Source organism: Heloderma suspectum, chromosome 5 (genome assembly GCF_057233095.1).
Source record: "Heloderma suspectum isolate Gila_16-S chromosome 5, 16-S_ref, whole genome shotgun sequence".
Taxonomy (NCBI): Eukaryota; Metazoa; Chordata; class Lepidosauria; order Squamata; family Helodermatidae; genus Heloderma; species Heloderma suspectum.
In genome coordinates this window covers 153,727,750-153,737,275 of record NC_139462.1, presented here as the reverse complement: position 1 = coordinate 153,737,275, position 9,526 = coordinate 153,727,750, and positions in this window count along the sequence as shown.

The following is a 9,526-nucleotide window of genomic DNA, read 5'->3' as shown; positions in this document are numbered from 1 at the left end:
TTTCAGTCACGTCTCTAATCTGTCCTCCCAGGAGACAACATACCTGGCGAGTCCATGGGTCTTCGCGACATACTTGGGTCTCAATCCCACGCAGCAAGGAGTCTCCCACTACTACCACATCTGGAAGGCCACACATTGCCCACCCCTGAATTAGAGCCACCTCTTTGTGCACTTCGGTACAAGATGTAAATGATTACTTTCAAGTAATAGAAGCCCACCACAGGAATGTTTTTCTCTGGCAAGGGATCAAAAGATGCTTGCTGGAATAGAAATAGGGTGGCCACTTACACAGCACCAAAAAAAGATGACAAAAGTTTACACAGATTTGCATAAAATTTGCACATGCTAATTTACACATATAAATGCAAATTTAGAAATAATTAAGACAATTTAAATAGAAATATAATTTCATAGTGGGCAAGACTGTGGCAGTCTTGACAACCCATGGCATTCAGCGTGATGAATAAACATACAAATCCACTCTAATATGACTACTCCTAATGGAAATATAGCCAGAGCTATTGAAAGCAAAGGGAATTAAGTCATGACTAACTTGTTTTCTTGCTTTCAATGGGACTAAGACTGCAATCCTATACCCACTTACTTGGGACTTATTTTTGAGCAACTTGAATAGGAACGCACTGCAAGTCATGATTAACTTTAACGGAACTAAGGACAGAAAGCTAAATGAGTGAGACAGGAATCTCAAAATATGTTGCCCATATAATGTAGCTTCTAATTACCATGTTGAAATACACTTTCTTCCATAATTCTCAGCCGTAAACATGTACACAATTCTCACCAGTTTTTCAGAAACAAAAATATTCTGCTGCATCTTCATAATGAATTTGAAGGCTTTGAAAAGCAAAAGTCTCACTACTGTTATTTATGGCCCAGCATCTGCAATCTTTCCAGCACAGCTGTGGGAATACACATTATGTCTCTGTGCTTTCTTGATTTTCTCTTCAGAAACCAATGCAAAGCAATGGGAGAAATATGATAATGCTATAATTGTGCGCACTAGCAGTGCAGCCCAGGGCTGAGGGAACAGCCTACCGCTTGTTAGATATGAATGACTTTTCGGTGGATCTGTTTAAAAAATATAAATGTAGAGGAGGACACACATTCTGAGTTTTGTGGCACAATCTTATGCATGTCTACTCAGAAAACGATCCTGCTGTGTTCAATGGGAACACTTCCAAGTAAATGTGCATTGGATGCCAGTCTTACAGCCCTGTCCTATGCAGAGCTAGGCATGCCTAAGCCCAACTGAAATCACGGGGTAAAATCTAAGTCCTACTTAGAGTAGACCAATTGAAATGAATGAGGTGTCAGTCAGCCATGACTAACTGAAGTCCCATTCATTTCAATGGGTCTACTCTAAGTAGGACTTGTGCTGGATTTTACCCAATTTATTTATTTATTTATTGCATTTATACCCCGCCTTTTTTCCTCTTGCAATGGGCCTAAGTGCACCTAACTACACAGAGGATTGCAATTTTAGACTTCTGTCCTAAGCATACTTGCTTGAAAGTCAATTCCATAGAAATCTGAGTCTTACCACTTCTGTGTAGACTTACTTAAGATTGGGCTGCATGGCTGTAATCGTAAGCATATTTACTTCGAAATACATTCCACTGAAATCAGTGGCAGCAAAGAGACTTGTAACATCTTAAAGGGTACGGATTGGTTCCAGGATCTGCCTTCTGTGGGACGATGGGGCTCCACTCACAGAAGGTCCCTCCACCCAATTTTTGGGTATCTCCAACACCATGGCTTCCCCCATCCAGTAGGGTCTCCTGACTCTGTGTAACATTTTCAAAAGACTGGAGGGGCCGCTGTCCATCAGCATGGTTGATCCAGCATAAATCTGGATCCAATCCTAACAAATTCATTCTGGCATAAGCTTTCATGGACTATAGCCCACTTCTTATGAAGTGTGCAATGATCCATGTAAGCTTATGCCAGAATGAATTCATTAGTCTTTAAGATGGCTCAAGATTCTTCATGATGTTTTGCTTCAACAGACTAATCCAGCTACCCACTGGAAATTGAAATCAATGGGACTTCTTTCCAAATAAACATGGTTACAATCAGACCATTACATTCCATGGAGCCCATTGCTATTCATGTTTACTCAGTAGTGAGTCCCATGGAGTTCAACAAGGCTTTCTCCCAAGTAAGCATACGTAAGATTACAGTCTTAAAATAAAATTCCCTTTGAGGAAGAATGGGAGCAATCTATGTGTCTAAAAATACAATTGACTGTATTATTTATGCAGAAAAGTGCAGCTCTATGGATTTCTCCCATCTGTTCAGCTGCAAAGAAATAAATTGAAGTTAAATGGGCTTTTAGAAAAATCATTATGGCTTAAATTGAACATGATTCACTGGGAAAATAAAGCCATATGTGTTACATTAGTTTCTCGTCTTTGCTGTGTCCCAGTTTTGCCTGATTGGATTTGTGTCATCTTTGGTGATTCAAATATGACACTCCAGTTTAAAGCCTAAGGTTGCTCTGCATTTTCAAACTAGTGCTTAAGGTTGTCTGTATGGCTCATTAACAAGCCAATGAGAATGTGATAACATTGTAGAGGCTTCTCAGAGATTACTGAGGTGAGGCTACTCTAAAACTATGCCCACAATGCATCATTACTGTGGATACCACAATAGTTCATGCCTTGGTCACATCCAAACTGGATCCATTTAATACTGTCTACATGGGGCTACCCTTGAAAAGTGTTAATTGGTACAGAATATGGCCACCAGGTTGACTGGAGTTGGCCATTGGGAGCATATTGTGCAAATTTTGCAACACTTACATTGGCTCTCATTTAGCTTCCAGGCCCAGTTAAACATGCTGGTGTTGACAGGGCTGGCCCAAGATACTTTGCCGCCTTTTTTTTTTTATAATACTTTTTATTCTACTTTTATCTTTATAAATGAAATAAGGAACACCAACAACATAATTGACTTCTACAGTTTCCAACATTACAGTATTCTTAAGAGGACCCATCAGTAATAAGAGAGAGAAAAAATGAGAGAAGGAAAAGAAGGAAAAGAAAAAATATAAAAAGGAGAGAGAAGGACAAAGGGGAAAGAAACAGGAAAAAAAACAAACAAAAGAAAAAGAGCAAAATATAAAGAAAAGATTACATAACCAACTTTAAATTTAAACTGTATTACCCAACAACTTCAAATATCACTCTATTTAGAAATTATACCTATAATATTACCAATCTTACAAATCAATACAGCATAAGTAATCAATTTCAATATTGTATCTTCAGGCTTATAACAAGGAAGCAAGCTTACAATTCATTTCCATTGGCCATATAATGCCTTTTCGCTACTATATAATAATAGAGCTTAAAATCAACCAGCCGAAAATATTACTAATCCTAGTATTATAATATTGAAAATATTAATAATAATAATAATAAAAAGGAAAGAGATTATAAAGGATAAAAAAGAAAAAATATACAACAATCACTAATATATTTTGTACTATCTATATTTTAGATAGTATCCTTTCTAAAGATATAAATGAGTGTGCACATTTCTATACACCCCCACACAAGAGATTTAAGTACAATATATCATATCCATTTTTTTTAAAAAGGAAAGAAAAAAATGAAAGTAAAAAGACGGATATATATAAGCAGTTATCTCTGGTCTAGCCTGGATCTTACAGACTAAACATAGCCAATTGACAAAACTTGTTTATAAATTCCAGTTCATGAGGCTGGAACAGAAGTCTCGTGTGTTTTTCCAATTTAGCCACACCTCCACCATTTCGTGATTTAGAAACTTCTTCATCTGACCTTCAGAAAAAATGCAAAATGTAGCAGGATATTTTAAATGATATTGTAAGTTCATTTGTCTTGCCAGGTTTCTCGCCTTGGTAAATTGCCTTCTCTTATCAGCAACTTCTTTGATGTAATCCAGAAATAACATAATTCTATCTTGTTTTGATCCCCCCAAAAGATTTCCCCTCTTTCTTGCCAAATGCAGGATATGATGTTTTGTGGAGATTCTTACAAATTGAACTATAATAGTATAATCAGTCCCTTTAGCATTTGGTACACGAAATGTATGCTTAATGTCAAGTAAATAATCAGATGACAAAGAAAGTATCTCATGCAGGAACTTATCTACAAAAGTAGTCAAATTTACATCAGTAGGTAGATCTTTGATACCAATAATACGCACATTTGCTCTATGGATGAAAGCCTCAAGTTAGGAGATTCTAACAGCCAAATTGTTGTAAAAAGCTTGCGATACAATCTCCTGCACTGCCACCCGATCTTGCAGCTCATTAACCTTCACCTTCATCTTTTGCCAAGAAGTATTAATTAAGTCCATGGCCCCTTGCAGGGCAGTGATGGAGTTTTGAATTGTATCCAGCCTCTTAGCCTGTTCAGCAAATTGCAAAGACAAAGTTTTTATCAAAGCAAGCAACTCGCCTGTATTTCCATCGCTTCTCAAAGCCTTTGCCAAGGGAGGTGGAGGGGGGGGGGTCGGCGGTAATCCTGCTCCTTTTCTCCTCCTTGATGTTGCCATCCTTCTCTTTAAATAGATCTTACAGGTTCTCAAATATTGTTAGTATTCCTTAGTCCATAAACACTAAAAACTACAGCTCATCAGCCCTGTGTTCTCCTAATTAGATAGGAGTCTCAAAACAACTTTGAACTGTGTCTAAGCTCTGGCAGACTAATCCTGGAATCCAGCCCTTCTGCTGCTTCACAAAAGGAGCTACTCTTCCAAGATTTCATCCAGATGCTGCTCTTGCTTCCCCTTTTAATTCCAGGGGAAGATAAAAAGGTTTTTCAACCTTTTAAAAGCTGTTTGAGATAGTGTCCTGCGGAGCCTCCGCAGAACGCTGCTAGGGTGACATGGCTCCAGACCAGAAGTCCCAAGATACTTTGCTGCCTGAAGCAAAACATTAAATGGCGTCTACCTGCTTCTCAGTCAAGGTATGTGGCACCCAGCATTTGCCAAGTTATTTTGGCATCTGAGTTAGAAAATGCCACAAGTGTCTCCCCCTCCAAGTACAACAATAATAAAATAGCTAACAAAATTTTCAGAATGTTGAGATGTCAGTTGAGGGGTGGGGATAAGGAAGGAGGAGGATGTGGCCTGCTCAAGCTCTTAACAGTTCATAGTAAATATTGTGGAAAGGGGGTGGGATTAGGAGCTTGCTAAATTATTTTTCAGTGAAAATGTAATCCCAACACTAGGAATAATTCCTGGGCTATTGATTTCAGTAGAGGGATCAACTATTATTGAATTGCTGTTTGACCTGGAAATTTAATCAACATATTATAGCCTATTAACTCCTTTCAACTTGCTCTCCCACACACCCCAAGGCAGACCAATAATTGGCTAATAGATCAAGCAATCATCTGATCAAGCAACACCACAACCAATAGCAACAAGGAATACTTCCTGGCTCATTCACAGACTTAGATTTGGTGTTTGAGGTTTATATTAGCTGATGAAATGTGAAACAGAGGACCAACATGCAAGGATACTGTATTTTGCACATTAATCCAAAAGTTATGTCTGTGCGTGCGTGCGTACGCACAGGGGGGATGCCTTTCAGGTTTTGAGCATGCTATCTTAACATATTGCTGCATTACATTCTTATGTCAAGTACAAATGGTTTTTGAAGAAATTAGATGCATGTCTAGTTTTTGTTCCAGCTGAGGGGAAAAATGACATCGACGCAGGTTGCAGTGGGAAGAAAGAGCGGGTCCAAATGTACATTCAGCCCATGGGCCTCACAGAGTCTTAAAAATGTCCTGTCTAGAGGCATGTGAGCTTTGGGACAACAATCTGGAGGCAAGTCTTATTACACCTTTTCTATATAGCATCCATAGAATTCCTGGAGGAGAAGGCTATCAATGGCTGCTAGTCCCGATAGCTCTATGCTACCTCCAGTGTCAGAGGCAGTGAGCCTATGCACACCAGTTGCTAGGGAACATGGGCAGGAGGGTGCTGTTGCACTCGTATCCTGCTTATGGGTTTCCCGTGGGCAGCTGGTTGGCCACCATGGGAACAGAATGCTGGACTAGTTGAACCTTGGTCTGATCCAGCATGGCTCTTCTTATGTTCGTATGGAACAAATTCTAATCTGCTCCCATAAAACAACCTTCCCTATCCTGGTGCTCTCCACAAGTGATGGACTACAATCCCCATTATCCCCAGGCCATGCTGGCTGCAAATGATGCAGACTGCAGTCCAACACTTCTGGAGGGCACCAGGATGGGGAAGGTTGTCATAAAACATTTTGTCCAATGGGATTGTATTTTGATGTTTCATGTGGTCTGAGTGTTTAAAAACAAACAGTCACTTACTGGTTGTGACTGGTCAGCATGTTCTGTACTTATACCAGCTTGCTCTTCAGCATTCAAGTCTTTTGAAGGATCATTGAGACTCTGCCTGAACTTGGAAAGAAGAACATTGCTGAACACAATTCCTTTGAGCAGGAGATTCATCATTTTCTCAACAGTTGCCCTTTCTACCCAAATTCATATAAATACAGTACACCAAAATAATACCATGCAGGACTGGTCTGACTCATCATAAGAAAAGAGAGTAACAATAATATAGCAGCAGGGAATATTAATCTGCCTGGTCTCTTTCCTTTTTTTCTCCCTGGTGCACCAAAGGTAAGGCAGATGCATGCAACATAATGCCTTGCTTGGGCATAAGCTGATTTATACCATGACCTAGTTCCCAACACCACAACTCCAAGGTCGTCAAACGTTTTTCAGGCCCACAGCCAGAAATATGGTGATGAGCCAGTGCGAATGGGGCAGGGAATCACTGCAGAACAGCCAGAACATAAAAAGTAGGTGCCTTAATACGTTAAAGGCGCAATCCTATGCATGCTTACAGAAAAAAAGCTGGCTGGGGAATGCTGGGAATTGTAAGACTTTCTGTCTGAACATGCATAGGATGGTACCTCTTGGTGAACAACAGGGTAAGATACTGTCTGCACACTTTCACTCTTTATGTCCACAAATAAAAGGGTTAGATACTTACTGTTTGGAAGGGAGGCTGAAGGTTTGGGGGTGTTGGGAGCCTGGAATGAGAACATAGGAAGTTGCCTTGTACCAAGTCAGACTGGGTGTCCATCCAGTCCGGTACTGCATATTCTAATTAGGAGTAGCTCTCTCAGGTCACAGACAGGGGTCTTTCATATCTCCTACTACCTGCTCCTTTTAGCTGGAGAGGACTGAACCCAGGACCTTCTGCAGTAGGGTAGCCATGTGTCCTACTTTACAGAAGACAGTCCTCCATTTGAAGGCATTCTCTATTTGAAGGGCAGTCCTGGCCAAATCCAGTTTAAATATAAAGAACGATAAGAAGCAAGGGCAGGGTAAAGTCTGAATCAGCCCCCCATCAGTAGCCACAGATGTAGACAAAGCACACTCGAGTGGTGGGTTAGGAACATACTTTACCAGAGACAGAACACATCTCAAGCTGGCTGAGGTCAGCCCCATGGTCAGCATCCCTTGCAGGAGGAAGAAAGAAGAAGACAGGAGAGTAGAAGGAGACAAGGAAAAGGCAGAACGACCTCCCAGAGATCTCCTCCCACCTTACTCAGGTACATATTAAACCTTCAAGTTCAGGTTAAGTAACTCATGGCCCTTGCCCTTCCAACACACCTTCTTGGTGGCAATAGGTCACTGTACTGATCCCATGCCTGTCAGGTGGCACCGGTGCAGTTCCCTCAGCAAAGGCTTTGTCAGCACATCTGCCACCATTTTTTCAGTTGGGCAATACTTCAGTTCAATCACTTCTTGATCCACTAAGGCTCTGATCTGGTAATGCCTCATGTCAATGTGCTTCATCCATGGTCTCAGCTTCTCACTCGATGCCAGCTTTAGGCACCCCTGATTGTCTTTATGTAGCACTGTGGCTTGCATGTCCTCTAGTCCCATGTCAGTGAATTGTCTGAGCTAAATCACTTCCTGACATGCACTGGCTGCTGCCACATATTCTGCTTCTGTGGAAGACATGGCCACAACTGCCTGCTTCTTACTGGTCCAACTGATAGCCCTGCCATTGTATGTGAACAAGTTTCCTGATGTGGACTTGCGGTCTGAGTCATCACCCGCCCAGTCTGTGTCCACAAAACCAATCAGCCCTGCATGTGTGCTGCTGGGCAGTTTGAGCTTCATAAGTGCAGTACCTTTCAAGTAGCGCATCACATGCTTCACTATGTTCTAGTCGTGTTGAGATGGCTTGGCCACTTTCCTGCTTGGGATGCCCACGGCTGCAGCTATTCCTGGTCTGGTAACTGTCACGATGAATAGCAGCTTACCAATGGCCCTTCAATACTGCTGATTATCCGGCAGTGGAACGTCATCATCTCGCCCCTTTGGGTGACTTGACTTCTTTCCCTTCTGCCATTCCAGACTCTAGTAGCATCTCTTCGATCGTTTGCCGTTGACTATGGGGGAAGCTCCCATCAACTCCTTTCTTGACCTGTATACTCAGATAGTGCACTATTAGACCCAGGTCGATTTCAGCATTCTGTGTCAGTCTGAGCATAATTTCCATGCCATCACTCTCCTGCTCATAGCACAGGACCGGATCATACACATACACCAGTATGTATGCCTACTTTCCCTTCTTTTTCCTGGTATAGAGGCAGGGGTTGGCTTTCCCCTTGGTGAAGCCCAGATTTACTAGGACTCCATTAATTTTCTCATTCCAGGCCCTGGCAGCCTGCTGAAGTCCATAAATGCTTTTGTACAATTTGCACACTTTCCTTGCCCCTTCTGGGTCTGCTGTGCTCTGGCTGCAAAGTCATAGTCACCATACCTGGCTGATGGCATGCTTTTGGTGGCCCCCTCCGACCTCCTGGGTTCCTGCTGCTCTGCTGCATTCAGTTTGGGCTCCCCAGTGTCGCAGGCTTCACTGTCAGGATTAGGTGTGTTGGCTACCCTCTTGTCTTCCTAGGGTGCTGTGGGATCCTCTTCTCCACTCTCAGATGTGCATGTTCACCTCTATCAGCTCCATAGTCCCGGCCTTGCAGTCTCATTGAACTGCACACTTCGGTTAACTATGATGTTGCAGTATTGGGGAATAAGAATTCTGTAGCCTTTATGGTAGGGACTGTATCTCACCAGGACCCCTTTGATGGCTCTCTCAGCCAGCTTGGTCTTTTTCTGTTCTGGGATATGAGCATAGGTCTTACACCCAAACACTCCCAGATGGCCCACCTTCAGCTTGGGTCCATGCCACAGTTCAAAAGATGTTTTACTAGTGGCCCTGATTGGCAGCCTGTTCTGTATGTAGGCCACCGTAGACACCACCTCTCCCCAGAATTTGAATGGTAGATTTGCATCTGACAACATGCTTGTTACCATTATCTAGGAGTGATTTGTTGTACCTCTCAGCCACACCACTCTGTTCTGGCAAATAGCTGACTGTCTTTTGCTGCGTGGTGCCTTGGGCCCAGAGGTATGCTTCCACCTCTCCTCTGATGTAATCTCCTTTATTGTTGGTA